Source organism: Humulus lupulus, chromosome 3 (genome assembly GCF_963169125.1).
Source record: "Humulus lupulus chromosome 3, drHumLupu1.1, whole genome shotgun sequence".
NCBI classification, from domain to species: Eukaryota; Viridiplantae; Streptophyta; class Magnoliopsida; order Rosales; family Cannabaceae; genus Humulus; species Humulus lupulus.
The window spans coordinates 51,443,687-51,465,968 of record NC_084795.1 but is presented as its reverse complement, the minus strand read 5'-3'; positions in this window follow the sequence as shown (position 1 = coordinate 51,465,968).

Below are 22,282 nucleotides of genomic sequence, written 5' to 3'. Positions count from 1 at the left end.
GAAAAGTTATCAAGATTGTGCGTTCGAATCGTGGAGGTGAATATTATGGCAAGCACACTAAGACTGGACAAAATATAGGACATTTTGTTAAGTACTTACAGGATAGTGGTATAATTGCAAAATACACTATGCCTTGTACTCCTGAACAAAATGGAGTTGCTGAAAGACGAAATCGTACTCTTATGGATATGACCAGAAGTATGATGAGTAGATCTAATATGCCAGAGTTCTTATGGGGTGAAGCTATTTTGACCACTGCTTATATCCTGAATCGAGTTCCAAGTAACTCTGTACCCAAAACTCCTTTTGAGTTATGGACTGGTAGAAACCTAGTTTGAGCCATTTTCGTGTATGGGGTTGTCTAGCTGAAGTGAAGATTTATGATCCTAACTTGAAAACTTAGACCCCAAAATAATTTGCTGTTTTTTCATTGGTTATCCAAATCATTCAAAAGGTTACAGATTTTACTGTCCTACTCGCGGTACTAGAATTGTTGAATCTCAGACTACCAAATTTCTGGAATTTGATATTGTTGAGAAAGTTTCCACTCCATCTCTTGAAACAGGGGAGTCATCTGGTGGAATTTTCATTCATTTATCTCTTTCAAGAGATGATATAATACAGACAGATATTACTCATAATGATCCTATACCTACTCATGTTGATGATACTCCTATCGCTAATGAGCATTTTCCTCCCATTATGGATGAGGCTCCTGTCTTTGAAGAAGTTCCAGCTGCTGAAGACATCATTCAAGATGGCGTTCAACAACAAGCAACAATTCCAAAAATAATTCCTCTAAGAAGATCTCAGAGGGCAAAGAGGTCAGCAATTTCTAATGATTTTTTGGTTTATCTTGGAGAAGGAGAATATGATATTGGTCATGTTGTTGATCCTGTGACTTATAGTTAAGCTCTTAATAGTACACAATCTTCTAAATGGATAGAAGCCATGAAAGATAAAATTGAATCCATGGGAAATAATGATGTATGGGAATTGGTTGAGTTACCTGTTGGTTTTAAACCAATAGGATGTAAATGGATTTTCAAAACCAAAAAGGATAATAAGGGTAAAATTGAAAGATACAAAACACGTTTAGTGGAAAAGGGCTTTACTCAAAGGGAAGGTATTGATTACACTGAAACATTCTCACCTGTTTCTACAAAATATTTGTTCATGATTATTATGGCCTTAGTTGCACATTTTTCTGAATGGGGAGTTGGATGAGCAGGTCTATATGTCTCCGCGTAAAAGTTTCAAGGAAAGAGGAAATGAGAACTTGGTCTGCAAATTGAAAAGGTCTATTTTCGGTCTCAAACAAGCATCTCGTCAATGGTACTTGAAGTTTGATGAAGTTGTGACATTGTTCGGTTTCATAGAGAACACATTTGATCAGTGCATTTATATGAAGTTCAGTGCGAGTAGTTATATTTTTCTTGTTCTTTATGTGGACGAAATATTACTAGCGAGTAGTGATTTAGGACTACTAAATTAGACCAAATTTTTCCTGTCTACAAATTTTGATATGAAGGATCTTGGAGAAGCATCTTTTATTTTGGGGATTGAGATTCATCGTGGTAAGAATCGAAAAGTTCTTGGTTTATCTCAAGAAGTTTATATCCATCGTGTGCTGAAAAGGTTTAACATGGATCTATGTAAACCTGGTTCTGTCCCTATTTTGAAATGGCACAAATTTAGTAAGCAACAATGTCCTAAGAACAACTTAGAGAGAGAAGAAATGTCAAACGTCCCTTATGCAAGTGTGGTAGGAAGTTTGATGTATGCTCAGGTTTGCACTAGATTTAATATTGCTTTTGTGGTAAATGTTCTTGGACGATATTTGTCTAATCCTGGGCGCGATCATTGGGTTGCTGCAAAGAAAGTTTTGAGATATTTACAGAGAACTAATAATTCTATGCTTGTTTATAAGCACGTTGAGAATCTCCGAGTTGTTGGTTATTCAGATTCTGATTCTGGTGGTTCTGTGGATGATTTAAAGTCAACTTCTAGATATATTTTCACTTTGGCTGGGACAGCTATTTCTAGGAAAAGTGTAAAACAGACTTTGATTACTTCATCTACTATGTATCCTGAGTTTGTAGCTTGTTATGGGGCATCTTTGCAAGCTGTGTGGCTAAAGAATCTGATTACAGAGATACGAGTATTTGATTCTATTTCCTTACCTATGCTGATCTATTATGATAATAGTGCTGTCGTTTTCTTTGCCAAAAATAATAAGATCAGTGGTGCTTCGAAGCATATGGAGATCAAGTATCTTACTGTCAGACCTAGTCAAGAAAGGAGATGTTATTATAGAGAATTGCCAGACAAAATTGATGTTGGCAGATCCTTTAAGCAAAGGTTTAAGTGTGCCGTTGTTCAATAAACATGATGTTGTTGTGGGCATTTTAGAATCATTTTATCTTTTTGGTTAGTGGAAGTTTTCTTTTTTGTTTTCTTTTATCTACCAGGAATTATGATTATTTGTAATTTCTTTATTGAACTTATGAACTACAAAGTTTGTTTTTGGTTTCATTTTTTTTGTATCAATGCTTTCATTTATGTTTTTTTATATTCTCGAGAATGTTGAGTTGAAAGCATGTTGTTCATAATATTGTTGTTATCGTCATTTAAGTTTATTTGCTTAATGGCATGGATATCATACTGTTTTATGCACAGTTAATGATATAACACAGACTTATTTATTAAGCAGCGATTTGGTTATTTCATTGGATTATTTATTAGGCATCACGGTATTAGTGAAATGAGGACTGATAAAGAGATTATGTTATATAACTGATAACATGTTGGACATAATCTCTTACCACACTACTAGACTTATTGACCATGTCGATTTAATAATTTGGTATTTGTGATTATGAATGTTTTTTGTTGATTGGACAACAAAGTGATAGTCATAGTTCAATATCAAGGATTAAATTGGGTCGATTGTTTTAGATATTATCAAATAACTATTGTTTTTAAAAGTGGCCACAATATTTTTCTTGTTACTCAACCCATGGATCGTTTTTAAATAAAATTATTTTAAAATATATATGTATTATAAAAATTAATGTAGCCCAAGTGGGAGAATGTTAGACTTTTATTTGGGCTTACATTAATATTTTAATGTTTTATAAAATATGGGTTGATAAATAGTTCTTTGCTGATCTAGCCCATTTAATTTTAGTGATCTCCTGTTGATTAGTATCTATAGTAGTCTAGTTGAAGCAGAAGTGTGAGCTTTCTAGTTAACTGAAGCCTTTGATGAGGAGACTCAGTCCAACTAGAATAATATAAGCTAAGTCCCCTCCCTAACTCAATGTATACGAATAGTCTCATCGCTATTGTGTAATTTGATAATCTGCTTCAGAAATAGAGGTCCTAAGGAGGAAGGCTTAGTTGATTAGTATTACACTAACAATTCACGTTTTCTCCATGGCTGAATCAGGTATGTTTTCTATATTCTTTAATTGCTTATAGTGTTCTAAGTTGTATGCAAAATATTGATAAAATTTTGTATGAATATCTAACATTCTTGACCAGTTAAAAGCCTGGGGGCAATGATTAAATTAGGATTTTCTCCAATTCCCAAATGATAGGTTCGTTCAAGTTTAGAAGGTTGACAAGTTGTTGCAGCAGAGGCAACATTGACACTGAATCCACCATTAACGTCGGCAGGGTAAGCTACAGAGCTCGGATTTATAGCAGGCAAATGAATAGTATGGTGTATCAAGGAGGACGATGAGTGCCTAGGCTGGCCAACTCCTTCAAGATTTGGAGATGAAGAAGCGACGCCATGAGGAGCAGCTTCAGACGGAGGAATAGGAGGAGAGAAGGAAGCCATCACCGGAGCCGTCGGAGGAGTCGTGGAGCTTGCAACGGAATCTCAGATTGCAGGGGCACCGAAGAGCTTCGAAGGTGAGTTCCTCTCGTACGAGCCATGAGAAAGAAGAAAGAAAGAGTGGTAGGGTTTCTAGAAATGGGTTTGGGTTGTTCTTGAAAGAATGGGCTTTAGAAACTTTGGTATGCATATGATACCATGTTAGGAAAAAATGGTAAAAAACTAAAAGAGAACAAAAGCACCATATATTGATAAAAAAACAACTCAAATGTACAAATGGTATTCATATATAAAGGCCCAAGGAAGATAAGGTGGTTACAACCAACTCAACAAACCTACTAACAGCCTCTAAAATAGTTATTCTAATAGTACGTAAGTGCAACTATTAGTAAAGATTTGATATTATTGTCATAAAACAAAAGTATAACTTATGTGCAACTATTATGAAAGATTTACTATTTTTATCACAAATATCACTATTAAAAAATTATGCATTAATACAATCATTAATCAATTTCATTTTTCACTATATAGTTTTGAACACAACCAAATTTATTAAAATCCAGTATTTTATTAGATTATTAAAATGTAGTGAAATCAATTCACCATAAATCATTTTTTGATCAGTAAATAATGATTAAGAACACACATTAATGCAAACTTTATAAGAATAGCAAAAAACTGTAAAACCAGAAAACTAATAAAACCAGAAAACTTAGCTTGAAACAATGGAGAATTGAATGATCTTTGACTAAAATCAGCACATTACAAACTGAGATTGCAACTCAACCTTACACGGCTATGGCGTTTAACACCAATTACATAAATCTCACACTGGGAATCACATGATCAAATACACATGTGTTCCATTTACAACCCTCCTTCACTCTGATTTTCTTGGACAGAATTATAGATCAGAGAGCTTCATCTAGGTGCTGAGTTGTTATGTCGAGTTTGGAGTGATGTGGTCTATTTATAGTCTTTGGAGTTAGTTGATCTAAGAGAGTAACAAACTAACCAATTTAATTGCCTGAAATAGAAGTTGTTGACATGTCCTCTGTTTTGTGAGCTAATTCTCCAACAATTCCACCTAAATTAGTTCAGTAAAACTGATGAAAAATAATGTGAATGACAAGACTTAACAGCCTTGAATGCTCAACAGGTTCAAGCAATGGTTAAACTTGTCTTTGGAGACACTCTTGGTAAACATATCTGCAGGATTGTCATGAATGCAGATCTTTGTAACTCGAACCTGTTTTGAGAGCACCACATCTCTAATGAAATGTAGTTTGATATCAATGTGCTTGGACCTCTCATGAAACATTGGATTTTTCATGAGATGTAGAGCACTTTGATTATCACAGTGAACAGTGATGTCTTCTGAATTGAACCCCAATTCACTGGTTAGACCTTTTAGCCATAGAGCTTCCTTGATGGCTTCAGTTGCAGCCGTATATTCAGCTTCTGTGGAAGACAAAGCCACTACTTTCTGTAGGTTTGATTTCCAACTGACACAACCTCCTAGAACAGTGAAGACATACCCTGCACAGCTCCTCCTTGTGTCAATATTTGCTGCAAAATCTGAATCGACATAGCCAGTAACCTCTTCCTTGTATCGGCTATCATTGTGGAACACTATACCAGTGTTTAGAGCCCCCTTTATATACCTCATGATCCACTTCAAAGATTCCCAATGTTCAGATCATGGATCTGAGATATATCTGCTAACCACACTCATGGCATGTGCTAGATCAGGTCTAGTGCATACCATTGAGTACATCAAACTCCCTACACAGCTTGCATAGGGAATTTTACTCATCTTTATCCTTTATGCATCAGTGGTTGGGGACTGAGATGCAAATAGTTTGAAATGTTGGACAAAAGGTATTGAAATAGCCTTGCATTTGTTCATGCCAAGCTTGTCCAATAACTTCTGAAGGTAACATGTCTGAGACAGAGTTATTGTGTTTGGCCTAGGTCTTTTGATGTCAATCCCTTGGATTCTCTTAGCATCCCCTAAATCCTTCATTTCAAACGCATCACAGAGTTTTCTTTTCAGTTCATCTATTCTTGATCTATTTTTGCCAATGATCAAAATGTCATCTACATACAACAACAAGTAAATGTGATTATTAAAATAAACACATGAATCATACTTACTTTTGCTGAAACCAATTTTGATCATATGAGAGTCAAATCTCAAATTCCATTGCCTTGGGGCTTGCTTAAGACCATACAAAGAATTTTTGAGTAGACAGACCTCATTTGGATTTCCATTTTCAAATCCTTCTGGTTGTTGCATATACACCTTTTCTTCTAATTCCCCCTGTAAGAAGGTTGTTCTAACATCCATTTGGCCAATTTCCAAGCCATATTTTGCTGCCTTTGCCATCATAGCTCTTATGGAAGTTTGCTTGACCACTGGTGCGAAAATTTCATTGAAATCCACACCTTCTTTCTGTGTGAATCCCTTGGCAACTAGTCTTTCCTCATACCTTGCACTCTATGTTCTAGGAGTCCCTTATTTTAATTTAAAAATCCACTTACAGCCTACCAATTTCTACCTTTCTGGTTTTTTGACTATAATTCAAGTCTTGTTCTTTAGCAGAGACATCATTTCTTCTTGTATTGCTTGTATCCAGGCAGCTCCATCCTTGCTCATAATAGCTTCTTGGTAACTTGTAGGTTTTGAACTTTCAACCTCTCCTGCTACAGCTAGAGCGTAAGCAATAAAATCAGTATAGCCAAACTTGTTTGGTGGCCTGCTCTCCCTTCTTTCTCTATCTCTGGATAACTAGTAGCTGTTGAGATTGTCTTGAGTCTCTTCTTCTTCACTTGATTCTTCACCATTATGTTCTCTTGGTAATGACACTCCTGCTTGATCCACCTCAAATTGAACATTCTCTCTTTGACGAGTTCTGCTGTCTTCAGATGTAACTTTAGTCTTCATAGGCATCTCATCTTCTTTGAACGTCACATCCCTACTGATCATGCATTTCCTGTGTCCTTCTTCAAGGCACCAAACCTTGTAACCCTTGACTCCTTCAGGGTATCCAAGAAACATGCACTTAACTGCCCTTGGCTACAACTTATCTTGTCTGATATGCACATATGCAGTGCATCCACATACTCTTAAATGGTCAAATTTGGGTAACTTTCCTGTCCAAAGCTCCTGGGGTGTCTTGAAATGATTTGCTGCAGATGGGCATCTGTTTATCAGGTAGCATGCTGTGTTGAGTGCTTCTCCCCAAAATTTTCTAGTCAAACCAGCACCTAGAAGTAGACATCTCACTCTTTCAAGAAATGTCATGTTCATTCTTTCAGCCAAGCCATTTTGTTGGGGTGTTTTAATCACAGTCTTGTGTCTTAGAATCCCTTCTTTGGCACAGAAATATTTGAACTCATATTAACAATATTCTAGTCCATTGTCAGTTCTCAAGACTTTGATTTTATTCCCTGTTTGGTTCTCCAACAGTTTCTTCCAATTGACAAAGGTATTAAATGCCTGGTTTTTGCTTTTCAACAGATGCATCCACACTTTTCTGCTGTAGTCATCTACTATGCTTAGGAAATAATAGGCTCCACCCATAGTGGGAATCCTGGATGGGCCCCATAGGTCTGAATGAACATAGGCTAGTCTTTCTGTGGTGGTGTGCTCACCTTTGTTAAACTTGATTCTGCAAGCTTTCCCCAAAACACACTCATCACAGAATTCTAGTTTTTCCTTCAACTTTTCCTTGAATAGCCCTTGCTTGTCAAGTTCCTCAAGTCCTCTTTGGCTTCCGTGTCCAAGTCTGAGATGCCATAATCTTGTTTGACTTGCATTTGTACTAGCAGTAGGTGTTGCACAACCTGTCACTGTCTCTCCTTCCAGGAAGTATAGACCATTATTCAGCTTCCCTTTCATCATGACCTGTGACCCTTGTGTAACTCTCATCACACCATCATAAACATTTACTAAGTATCCAAGTTTATCAAACATACCAATGGATAATAGATTTCTTTTAAGTTCAGGCATAAATCTAACCTGGTGTAGAGTTCTAATTTTGCCATCATGAGCTTTGATTCTAATAGTCTCGATTCCCCTGATATTGCAAGCCTTGTTGTTGCCTAATAACACTGTTCCATTGTGTTCTTCTGTGAAAGAGTCAAACAGGTTTTTATTTGGTGTCATATGGAATGAGCACCCTGAGTCCATGATCCATTCTCCACCTGAATCTGAACTTGAAGCAACAAGAACACCCACAGACTCATATCCATCTGCAATGTCAGCTTCTCCTTGGTTCTTGTTCTTCCCTTGACTATTGTCTCTCTTTAACTTTGCCTTCAAGGCCAAGCATTCATCTATGAAGTGCCCTTCTTTCTTGCAATAATAGCACTGCTTTCCTGTAGTTCCTCTAGAGTTTGAACCCCCTGTGGAGTTTCTTGTGTTTGACTTTGATTGGTTTCCCTTGTACCCATTTGAATTCTGGTTTCCCTTGTATTCCTTCTTGTGATACTTTCCTTTAACAATCAGCAAACCTTCTCCACTACTCTCTCCTCTTTCATCTCCTTAGAGTTAAGAGCAGCCTTCACTTCTGTCATAGTTAGAGTATCATTTCCATACAGTATTGTGTCTACAAAATGCTCATACATCTTTGACAAAGAGCTGAGCAATATGATAGCCTAGTCTTCATCATCAATCTTCACACCAAGATTGATAAGATCAAGTATGATCCTGTTAAAGTCATCTAGATGTTTCCTCAGTTCTCTGGTTTCATCCATCCGAAGTGTATAAAGTCTCTTCTTGAGGTACAACTTGTTTGCAAGGGATTTCTTCATATAAATGGAGGACATCTTGTTCCAGAGCCCAAGGGCTTTCTCCTCATTTGATACCTCTCTCAACACTTCATCTCCGAGGCTAAGAAGAATGGCACTATGTGCCTTTGCCTCAATTTCAATCTTCTTCTTCTTGTCTTCAATGAGACTCATTGCCTCATCATCTAAAGCCTCTGATATACCTTGATGAACCAGAAAAGCCTTCATCTTGATCCTCCATAAGCTAAAATCATTCGAGCCATTGAACTTGTCCACCTCAAATCTGGTTGTAGCCATCTCAGTCTTGATTCTTGAAAGTTCGAGTATGAATCTTGAAAGTTTGAATGTGATTCTTGAAGGTTTGAATGCGGATCTTGAAACCTCTTCTCGAAACTTGTAGCTATGATACCATTTGTAGTGAAATTAATTCACCATAAATCATTGTTTGATCAGTAAACAATAATTAAGAACACACATTAATGCAAACTTTATAAGAATAGCAACAAACTGTAAAACCAGAAAACTTAGCTTGAAACAATGGAGAATTGAATGATCTTTATTGACTAAAATCAGCACATTACAAACTGAGATTGCAACTCAACCTTACACAGCTATGGTGTTTAACACCAATTACATAAATTTCACACTGAGAATCACATGATCAAATACGTTCCATTTACAACCCTCCTTCACTCTGGTTTTCTTGGACAGAATTATAGATTAGAGAGCTTCATCTAGGTGCTGAGTTGTTATGTCGAGTTTGGAGTGATGTGGTCTATTTATAGGCTTTGGAATTAGTTGATCCAAAAGAGTAACAAACTAACCAATTTAATTGCCTGAAATAGAAGTTGCTGACATGTCCTCTGTTTTGTGAGCTAATTCTCCAACATAAACTCGTGTTCTTTTATAGCAAAAATTAAGTCAAAAAAGGTTATGGATGGTAACCCACTTTGTTACTCAATAATCTCGAAATCCTATTGAGTAATTTTTGTTAGTCATCGACAAGAATCACCAAGTTAGTTATTATATCTAGTCTGAAATTCGATTAGTGACTCATGATCTACTGTTAATATTATATAAATTCGATTCTCCTGTCACTGATGGCAACTACGATAAAAAAAAGTATATTCATTTTTAATTTTAACAAACTACATTTGTTTAAACATCATATATAAAATAAATGAATTTTAGAAATGCCAATCTATTTTTCTAAATTTCAAATTCTATGAGTCCATCTCACATTTCAATTTTTACGGGTAAATTTAATAATCCCCAAGACTTTCTGCATTCTAATATTATATGGATCGTGATCTTTCTAAAGCACACATTATTATGAAAACATAATAATAAAATAAATTGCTCATTGGATCCCATTGATGACTAATAATATCCATGGTATGTATTTGATCGAAAAAGACTATATTATTAGAAAATAAAATCAAAATGATTACAATAGTTGTGGAAATTCCTCTAGTTAATTCACAGGCCGTTTGTAAACAATACAATCAACATGATAAAGACACACCCTAAAAAATTTAGACAATAGACACAAAGTTTGAGATAAGGAGATAGTAAATAGGACCTATGTCGGCCGCGGTCAGGGCCCATGGAGATTGGTGACCCAATCTGGATAGGCCTTTGTAGTCTGCCGAGATAGGCTCTTTTCAACAAAAAAAATTAAGTAATCTCTACAATATATTAAACTTGGGAAAATAGCACTTGGAGTGCCAAAATTTTACCCATTGTATTACTTAGGTGTCCAACTTTTTTTTTGTAGCAATTAGATCCAAACTTTTATTTCTCCAATATTTTGTTAAATAAACCATAATTTATAAAGGTGAAATGGGATTTTTAACCCAAAAAAACATGGCACCTATTTTTTTTCTTTATACCCTTTTAATTAATCAATTATTCTCAAATATATTATATTAGTAATTTGACTTAAATATTCTCATCAACTATTAAAAATAATAAAAATTTATTTTTTAGTATATCTCTAAAATATTTAATATATCACTTATACAATAATTAATTTATCATTTTAATAAAAAAAAATTATATACTTTAAATTTTAGATGCATGAAATTTATTAGGGGTGTTTTTATCTATACCTTTATTTTTTCTCACTAACCACATTTCTATTTATACTCCTTATAAATTGTTAATTTTTTTTATATATTTGTAGAAATAATTTTTTACAATCCATGAGGAGTTTAAATATAAATGTGTTTAGTGAGAAAAAAAATGAGAATATAAATAGAAGCATTCTTAATAAGTTTCATGAATCTAAAATGTAAAGTATATAAATATTTTAATTAAAAATAATAAATTAATTAATATATAAGTGATATATAAAATATTTGAGAGATATAATAGAAAATAATGGGGTTTATGTTAGAATAGAACTCTCCCATTGTTCCTCATAGTTAGATTTTTTAATTATTTTTAAATATTTGAAGAGAATATTTAGATCAATTTATCAAAATAAAATATTTGATAATACTTAATTAATTAAAGTGGGCTTAAAGAAAAAAAATGGGTGATATATATATATATATATATATTTATTAGAGAATTCTCTTATAGGGGCTTCACTTTAAGCCCTACTGGTGGAACTCTCAGTGTTCTCGACCCGTGAACAGTTTTCGGCGTGATTTTTTTTATGACCGTGTATATTGCAGCTATTTAGAGCATCCAGCAAATTTTCAGAAAATTCTGAATAGTCTACAGTTCAACACATGTTATTGCACGCGTGACTAATTTTTTTTATATACGTGGAAATCAACATGTTTAAACCTAGTTTTTCGATACTGTAAACTATTCAGAATTTTCTGAAAATTTGCAAGATATTTTAAATAGCTACAATATACACAGTCATAAAAAAAAATTGCACCGAAACCTGTTCACGGGTCGAGAAACACTGAGAGCCCCACCGATAGGGCTTAAAGTGAAGCCCCTATAGAAGAATTATCCTATATATATTTGTTAAAATCTCATTTTACCCATATAAATTAAGGTTTATTTAATAAAATATAACATTGGCGACCTATGTGAGCCAAAAAGTAATTGTTGGGATCTAATTACTACAAAAAACAAGTTGGGGACCAAAGTAATACAACTAGTGAAATTTGGGGACCCCAAGTGTTATTTACCCATTAAAGTTTCTTATAATATAACAATATTTTATTAAGTTTGTGATAACATACCTTTTTTTATTACTATTTACAATGAAATGGAAAAATGATACAAATTGGAAGAGGGATTTCCTCCAACCAACAAAACTCACCGTCTAGTCTAAGAACATGCTTCGTCAATCCATGAGCCGCAATATTAAACTTATGACCAACATGAGACATAACTGCCCTCGAAAAAGTAGACAATAACGTTTTTTAATATCAGTAAATATAATCCCTGGTTCATTTTGATAGGTTATTTTATTGTTCACAGTCATTACAAGAAAAATGGAGTCATAATAAACTACTTCCACTTGGAGTCCAAGTCTTTGAGCCCAGACGAGTGCAACTAGTTGTACAATAGCTTCTGCTTAAAAATCTGACAAGATTCCTGCATGACAATCCAAAAGAGAGTTTAGTTAAAAAAAATAAAGGTATGGCATAGGAAATGAAAATAAACTAAATATAAGAACAAAACCACCATCCGCACAACAACCTTCCCTTTGGTTAAGGTTCCTGGATTCGATACAACCATTTACCATTTATGCCCACTTATGGAAACACCAAAATCTTTTAGTTGCTAGGGAATTATAGAAATTTTTAACTGGAATAAAATACACTTGAGTACTTTTTAAAGGCTATGAGGAAGTTGCCATAATTTCCTTTTCGAGGGTAAAGAATGATTGTTATGAATCATATCGTTTTTACCTGGAAAGATATTGCGACATCAACTAGTAAGGTAATTGGGTGATTCCCCATTTTTTTCTCTTCTTTGATGTGGAGATCTTGCATTTGGTAAGGATTGCTCTACTGCTCTTTGTGTACTTCTTATTGATTTGCAGTATTGGGTTACACATTGAAACATTTGGTATATCTCTGTCTTACTGGTTGTCCATGAGTTCTTTTGTTCCACTCAAACCATATTACCCAGGCTATAATCAGCATATTTTGAAATGATTATTTTTCGAGAATTTCAAAAGCATAAAGTAAAATTTCCTTAAAGGAAATGTCTTCTTTCCTATGTGACATGAAAGGATGATCCCAACAATCCCATATTTATTTCCTTTCAATTAACAAACGGTAACACCTTCCAAATTCATCAACAATGATAACATTAATTTTTAAAGATATTAACTAGACAATCAACCACTAATAATAATAATATTAATCTAAAATCACATCTCATCAAACTAATAAACTAAGATAATATAAACTTTTAAAATAAAAATTGCACCAAAACAACCACTTTAACATATAAACTTCTATAACAAAATTTTTAATTAGCACAATAAACAATTTACAATATTTTAAAAAATTAAATCTATTATTTTTGTAATTTTCAGCCAAAAATTAAAAAATAGTCAAAAAAATTCTACATTAATCTAAAAGGTTTCAATTATTGTTTATTAACATTAAACAATATATATAACTATAGAATATACACACACAAAAATACACACGCAATCTAATTTAAAATAAAATAATTTTTGTAAAAAAAAACCAACAAAAACAAAAATATTGAAATGTTGCCCAATAAAAGCTCCAAAGCAATTTCCCAAGCTCCTCAAGATTGCCCACAATATTTTCAACCTAAAACAAACATCTAACAACCCACATTTGTCAATTTCAATCACTATTTTGAAACTAAAAAAAAGTAAGAAATTTCGACAAAAAACTGAAAATTTTTTATTAATAGCACATTCCAAGGCTCATCTTGGTATTTGTTGAAAATATTGATGAAATAAAGCCAACAAACTTGAATTTACACCACAAAATGGAGTTTGGGCTATCTCGTTGGACCCAAATTAGGTACTAAAATACCCAATCTTAGGGGGGTGATGGATCCAAAATTAGTATGTTTTAAATATTTATAACTCGCAAGCGCACGAATCGTATATGAAGTATAGTGTTCGTGTAAGCACGAAGTCGAACCCAAAAGAATTATCTAAAATAAAAAAAATAAAAAACTATTTAAAATCAAAATTAATAAATTCTAATCCAACTCCAAAGATTGATGAGATTTAATGTTATGAACATAAAATAAAATATTTAAAATAAAACTATTTAAAAGAATAAAAATAAATCAATAATGATTTAAAAATAAGTGTTAAAAGAAAGATTATTAAGATACTAGAATCCACAAAATGTAAGTTTAATAATACTTATTAGTATATTGATTCCCAAGTTTTAGTGATAGTTAAAATAAGTCAAACTATCATTTTCCAAATAGATTTATAATTTTAAGCACAAATTATTTCTAAAAAGATAGAATTTTTCTTCACTTTTCAAAAAAGTATAATTTCAAAGTATTTGATGCAAATCAACTTAATGAAACAAAAAAAAAAAGCAAATAACATTATTTATAAGGCAAAACATAATATTTTTGTTCTAAGCATTGAATGTGTACAATTTAATGACACGTCTTACACAAAGAATATTATATTTTGCAAAATGAAGAACAAAGTGCAATATTATCTATCTATCCAAAATATAAGATATTAAATATGAAAGACATATATGAAGAAGAAAAATCCATAAACTTTGTTGCATTACAATGGAAATCAACATACAACATAAATATTATCTAGTTACAAGTTGCTTCATCATGATCTTAATAATCTTATGAAAAATATTAGAAGTACATAACTAGAATATAAATTACAAAATAAATAAAATACATACTTGAAAAATGCTCTTGAAAAACACTAAAATGAAAGAGAGAATGGTAGAGGGAAAATGGTAAAAAAGATTATGGTTACCCAAAAAATTAAGCACCCCAAAAATGGTCTTGAAATTTCATATTTATAGCCAAAATGAGAGCATTAAAATAATCAACTTAAATTAATTAAATTGATTAAATTAATTAAATAAAATAAATATGGCATGTAGATGTAAATTATAGAGTGTAATGATGATTTTTGAAGTGAAATATGTAGAAAAATTGGGTAAAAAAAATAAAAATTTTAGAAAAAATGGGACACGGGGCATTGATGCCTTTGTTGGGCTCAAGAAGAAACATAAAAAGGTGGCTGATGGCAAAGATGGGCCGAAAAGGGGCTGCAGCCCGTGGGGGTTGAAGGCTGGGAGGGGGCACTAGTTGGGCTCTCGCGAGCCTAGCGTGGAGCAGCAGGGCTGGCTAGGAAGAAGCAGGCATGGGCCATGGGGCTGGGGCAGCTGACGGCAGGCAGGCGGGCTGGGCTGGTGAGCCAGGCGGGCCCAGGTGGGCTGGTGAGCCATTTCCTTTAAAAATGCCATTTTTTTCTTCACTTTTCTTGCTTTTCAAGAGCAAAAATGCAACAAATTCTCTACAAAAATAAACATAAATTAAATTAAAACTAAATATTTTCAATAATAAAATATACAACATAAGTTCCATGAAAATATTAATTAAAACTTAATTTACTTAAACATTTAAGCTCAAAATTGCATCTTTTTACTTCTAACTTATCAATACTAATTTCAAATAATTAAACTACAATAAATTATAATAAAATATCTATAAAAACATAAAAAAATCTAAAAAATTACAATAAGACTAATAAATTCAAAATTACTTAAAAATTTAATTACTTAAAAACTCAAAGACTAAGCAACAATTAGCATAAAAATGTGGTAAAATAACTCTATTCTGTAGAGTTATCACATCCCCAAACTTAAAGTTTTGCTAGTCCTCAAGCAAAAGAAAATTAAAACACACATTTTTTTTATTGGTGATATAAAAAGGATTTTCTCAAAAATTGCACAATGAAAATAAATCTAAAAAATTATTGTGAATAAAAGTTAAGCTTATGTAATTAATTAAATTATCAATTTCGCTTTTAAAAATAAGTTTTCATTAAAATTATTTTTCACTTAAACTTATAGGAAAAAGTGTTCTTGTTATGAAAAATGTAATTTTTGTTACAAGTAAAATTGACCAAATAATTAAAGACAAAGCTTAAAAAATGATTCATATTTTAAGAGAATTAAATTCAAACTCAATCAATATTTTTATCATTGAAAATGATAAATATCACCAATTTTTTTTTTTGTTGACTTTTTATGAAAATGAAAATTTTATATTTTTTTTAACAAGACAACAATATTTATTTTTACAAAACAACACAAAAATTGATAAAAAAAAAAATTCAAACAAACCACACAAAACACAATAAAACAAAAATTAACACAAAACATAAACAATAAAAACAACACAAAACATAAACACAATAAACACATACTCTCCTAATGATAATAACCATATAAACTCGATACCCCCAAACTTAATTTAGACATTGTCCTCAATGTGTTAAAACACAATTATAATTTGAAAAGTAAGAGATGCTAGAATTTATAATAGTCATACCTCAATATGGTGCATCGCCAAGAGAGCAAAAGATACAACAAACAAAAATTAAATCACACATAAAACAAATAAAACACAAGTTATCAAGATCAATAGGAATCAAAGAGCTTGGTAAACAGGGTCCTCAAGGAAGATCTCATCCACTTCATCGGTTTTTAATTCTAAAAATGGTTTTAATTTTTGTCCATTAACTTTAAAAATATCACCATTGTTAGGATTTTCAATTTCGATAGCTCCATGTGGAAAAACAATACAAATAATGTAAGGACCGGACCACCTGAGCGTAATTTTCTCGAGAATAAATGCAAACAAGAGTTGTATAAAAGGACTTTCTAACCTGGAGAAAAATCTTTTCTCAAAATATTTTTATCATGGTAAAATTTCATGCGATCCTTATACTTTTTTGAATAGTTATATACATCATTCCTAATTTCATCTAGTTCATTAAGTTGAAGTTTTCTTTTCTCACCTGCCTTGTCTAAAGAAAAGTTTAATTGCTTAATTTCCCAAAAGGCTCTATGTTCTAACTCAACAGGTAAGTGGCACGCCTTCCCATATACAAGTCGGTAGGGTGACATGCCAATGGACATTTTGTACGTGGTACGATACGCCCATAATGCATCAGTGAATCTTAAGGACCAATCTTTCCTAATTGGATTCACAGTTTTTTTCTAAAATGTACTTAACTTCCCTATTAGACACTTCGACTTGACCACTAGTTTGTGGGTGATATGGTATGAAGACTTTATGTGTAATGCCATATTGTTTCATCAAATGTTCAAATGGCTTATTACAAAAGTGTGTACCGTTATCACTAATGATAGCGCGTGGTGAACCAAAACGGGAAAATATATTTTCTTTCAAAAATTGAAGCACAACTTTGTGGCCATTAGTGTGAGATGCAATAACTTTGACCCATTTAGACACATAATCAACTCCAACAAGAATATAAAGATTACCAAAAGAGTTAGGAAATGGTCCCATAAAATCAATGCCCCAAGCATCAAATATGTCAATAATAAGAATAGGAATCAAAGGCATCATGTTTCTTTTAGTTAAACTTCATAACTTTTGGCAACGTTCACAAGCTTTACAATAAACATAAGTGTCACGAAAGATAGTGGCCAATAAAAACCACATTGTAAAACTTTAGCAGCTGTTTTCTTACCACTAAAATGTCATCCACATGAATGATCATGACAAAAAAAATATGATTTTAGATTGGTCACAATTTGGAATGCATCTTCTAATTATTTGATCAGGGCGGTATTTAACAGAAGTATGGATCATCCCAAATAAAAATTTTCACCTCAAAATAAAATATAGATTTATCATGCTTAGACCAATGAGATTGTATTTCTTTAGTGACCAAATAATTCACAATATCAGCATACCAAGGCAAAGAAGAAACATGCATCAATTGTTCATCAGGAAAATTTTCAGTGATAGGAGTGCATTCATGAGTATTTTCAACAACTAACCTAGACAAATGATCAGCAACAACATTTTCAGACCCCTTTTTATCACATATTTCTAAATTAAATTCTTGTAAAAGCAGGATCCAATGGATCAAACGAGACTTAGCATCTTTTTTCGACAAGAGATATTTAAATGCAGCATGATCAAAATAGACAATAATTTTAGATCCTAACAAATAAGACCTAAATTTCTCCAATGTAAAAACAACAACAATCAATTCTTTTTCGGTTGTGGAATAATTTAATTGCGCATCATTCAAGGTTTTGCTAGCATAGTAAATTACATGAGGTATTTTTTCAAGGCTTTGCCCTAAGACAACACCTATAGCATAATCAGAAGTGTCACACATTATTTCAAAATGTATTTTCCAATCAGGAGGTCGAATAATGGGTGCAGTAGTCAATAAATTTTTCAATGTTTCAAAGGCAACATGGCAATTATATCAAAGACAAAAGCATTTTCTTTTCTAAGTAAATGGCATAAGGGCCGAGAAATTTTGCTAAAGTCTTTTATAAATCTTCTATAGAAACCGGCATGGCTTAGGAATGATCTAATTTCTTTAACAGTTTTAGGTGGGGGAAGTTTTGACATACAATCAACTTTAGGTTTATCAACTTCTATTCCCTCAGATGAGATTTCATGACTTAAAAAAATCATTTTTTTAACCATAAAATGACATTTTTCCCAGTTAAGCACAAGGTTTTTCTTTTTGCAACGAATTAAAACAAGTGAAAGATGGTGCAAACATTCATCAAAGGAAGAACTAAACACTGAAAAATCATCTATAAACACTTCAATGAATCTTTCAACCATGTCAAAAAAAATTGAAATCATACACTTTTGAAAAGTCGCAGGTGCATTGCATAATCAAAAACTTGATGGACCCAAAATGGGTATGTTTTAAATATTTATAACTCGCAAGCGCACGAACCGTATATGAAGTATAGTGTTCGTGTAAGCACGAGGTTGAATCCAAAGGAGTTGTCTAAAATAGAAAAGAAAACTATTTTTAAAAAAATTAATAAATTCTAACCTAGCTCCAAAGATAGATGAGATTTAATGTTACGAACATAAAATAAAATATTTAAAATAAAGCTATTTAAGAGAATAAAAATAAACCAATAATGATTTGAAAATAAGTGTTAAAAGAAAGATTATTAAGATACTAGAATCCACAAAATGTAAGTTTAATAATACTTATTAGTATATTGATTCCCAAGTTTTAGTGATAGTTAAAATAAGTCAAACTATCATTTTCCAAATAGATTTATAATTTTAAGCACAAATTATTTCTAAAAAGATAGGATTTTTCTTCACTTTTCAAAAAAGTATAATTTCAAAGTATTTGATGCAAATCAACCTAATGAAACAACAAAAAATCAAATAACATTATTTATAAGGCAAAACATAATATTTTTGTTCTAAGCATTGACTGTGTACAATTTAATAACATGTCTTACACAAAGAATATTATGTTTTGCAAAATGAAGAACAAAGTGTAATATTATCTATCTATCCAAAATATAAGATATTAAAGATGAAAGACATATATGAAGAAGAAAAATCCATAAACTTTGTTGCATTACAAGGGAAATCAATATACAAAATAAATATTATCTAGTTACAAGTTGCTTCATCATGATCTTAATAATCTTATGAAAAATATTAGAAGCACATAACTAGAATATAAATTACAAAATAAATAAAATACATACTTGAAAAATGCTCTTGAAAAATACTAAAATGGAAGAGAGAACGGTAGAGAGAAAATGGTAGAAAAGATGATAGTTACCCAAAATATTAAGCACCCAAAAAATGGTCTTGAAATTCCATATTTATAGCCAAAATGAGAGTATTAAAATAATCAACTTAAATTGATTAAATTAATAAATAAAATAAATATGGCATGTAGAGGTAAATTATAGGGTGTAATGATGATTTTTGAAGTGAAATGTGTAGAGAAATTGGGTAAAAAATGGCAATTTTAGAAAAAAAGAGACAAGGGGACATTGATGCCTTTGTTGGGCTCAAGAAAAAACATAAAAAGGTGGCTGATGGCAAAGATGGGCCGAAAAGGGCTGCAGGCCCGTGGGGGTTGGAGGCTAGGAGGGGGCACTAGTTGGGCTCTCGCGGGCCCGACGTGGAGCAGCAGGGCTGGCTGGGAAGAGGCGGGCCTGGGCCATGGGGCTGGGGCAGCTGAGGGCAGGTAGGCGGGCTGGGCTTCGGTCTGAGCTAGGCTAGTGAGTCAGGCGGGCCCAGGTGGGCTAGTGAGCCATTTCCTTTAAAAATGCCATTTTTTTCTTCACTTTTATTGCTTTTCAATAGAAAAAATGCAACAAATTTTCTACAAAAATAAACATAAATTAAATTAAAACTAAATATTTTCAATAATAAAATATACAACATAAGTGCCATAAAAATATTAATCAAAACTTAATTTACTTAAATATTTAAGCTCAAAATTGTATCTTTTACTTCTAACTTAACAATACTAATTTCAAATAATTAAACTACAATAAAATATCTATAAAAACATAAAAAAATCTAAAAAATTACAATAAGACTAATAAATTCAAAATTACTTAAAAATTTAATAAGTTACTTAAAAACTTAAAGACTAAGCAACAATTAGCATAAAAATGTGGTAAAATAATTATATTTTGTAGAGTTATCAGGAGGCCTATAATCCTGCCGACATACAATCTATTTCTTTTATAAAAGAGGAATTTACATGAAATATGGGAAAATTCAATAAAATTTGATATATATGGCTTTTTTTTGTGTGTGCATTTTTTATGGCTTTTTTTGTTGTTTAACTTTTTTATGGGTTTTGTTTTCCCATATTTATCAAAATATTTGTTCTGTATCCCATATTTTTTTGTATAAGTTTATTTATTCTATCTGGGCATTTTTGTTAGGGAATTTCAGTCTTTTTAATTTTTTTTTATTATTATTATTATTTTGGTAAACATTTTTGTAAGAAAATTATAATTAAGTAGTTGTTTATTATGCATTTATGTGAATTTTTGTGAGGGATTTTCAGTCATTTTAAGTATTATTATTATTATTGTTTTTTGAAAAAAAAAATTTGTAGGAAAATCAATTCCCAGTATGCATGCAGGTACTTGAGTACATATATTCTCTATCACGTTTTTTTATCTTCATCACGTTTTCTTCATTTTATCAGTATATTTTATTCAACAATTGTTGTTTTGATATTTGTTCTTAGTTTTCTTTCTGTTTTAGGGTTTATTTGAGTTTATCGTTGTGGATTTTGTACCTTCTGTGTGTGTCTTCGTCTCGGTGAATACCTAGTTTCAGGTGTGTATTTTCAGTTTGCTTTAGTATCACGTTTTTTGTATATCGTTTAGTTCGAATTTTTTCTTTCCTTCAGCATTTGATTTTTTGTGTTGATTTCTTCTTTTTGTTCTTTTTTTTTTAGGATTTTTATAAGTTTCTCGTTGTGGATTTGTGCCTCTTTGTGGTGTTTTCGTATCGGTGAGTACCCGATTTCAGGGTTTATTTTTTTAATGTATATTGATTGTTAATTTTGCTTTGTATTATCTATTTTTCTGTCGTGGGTAGTTGACTTTTAATCTATGATAATGGTGGTTTTTATTTTTGGTGCACGATTTTATCGTTAGTTTTTTAGTGGGGTTTTTGTCAGTTTTTTATCAGTTTTTTTCTTGGGAAGTTTATGGTTAGTTATTTGTAATTTGTGCTCTATATATATGTATATCTATTATTCTTTTTCATTTGTGTTTTTTTTTATGCAGTGCATTGTATATTTTAATTTTCGAAGTTGTGTCATGGATCACTCTGGTGAAACCGGTGGTGTTTCTGGTTCTGAGAAGAAAATTTCTGGTATAGTAGAGGATGAGTCGAAGAATGTAGGGGATGATATTGGCGAGATTCTTCCTCGAAGGAGTAACATTACACATTTGAAGTCTGTTGCAAGGAAGAAGAGTAAATCCCCTTCCAATGTTGCAAGGAAGACAAGTAAATCCCCTTCCACTGTTAAACAGATGAAGGATTCGTGTGCATCTGGTAGTGAGGATGCTGGAGATGATTCTCATGAGACTAAACATGTTGTGGTATGTGTTTATTTTTTTAAGTATAATAATAAAAAATTGTTCATCTATTTATGTTTCTGTTATTGTGTTTCACATTCGGTGGATTGTGTTTGTTTTACTTTTTTATGGTTGTGTATCTGGTTTCTTGTAGATTTGTAGTTAATTTGCATAATGTTCAATTCTGTTTGTGTTTGTTTTATTGTTATTGTTGTATTTTTTTTTTGTTGTTAAACTGTTTTATTTTCTTTGTACCTGGTTACATGTGTACCTGGTTACTTTGCAGATAACAGTGGAAGATTTTGCTTAATGAGTTTGTAACTGGTTACCTTAGTGAATGAATTGTTTTTTTTTATATATGTATATTTCAACCATACAAAGTTAAATACATATAAGTGGTTTTATAAATGTAAAGTACTTATCAATTTTTCATGTTTATATTTTTTAAAACTGGTTACATGTTTAATTGTTTTGTTTTTTTTCTTCTGCGGGCTCATTTAAAGATAAATCCCTCCAAGAGGTTTGGTAGTAAGGTTCAACATTTTAATGACAAGAGTGTCATTACTGACTTGAA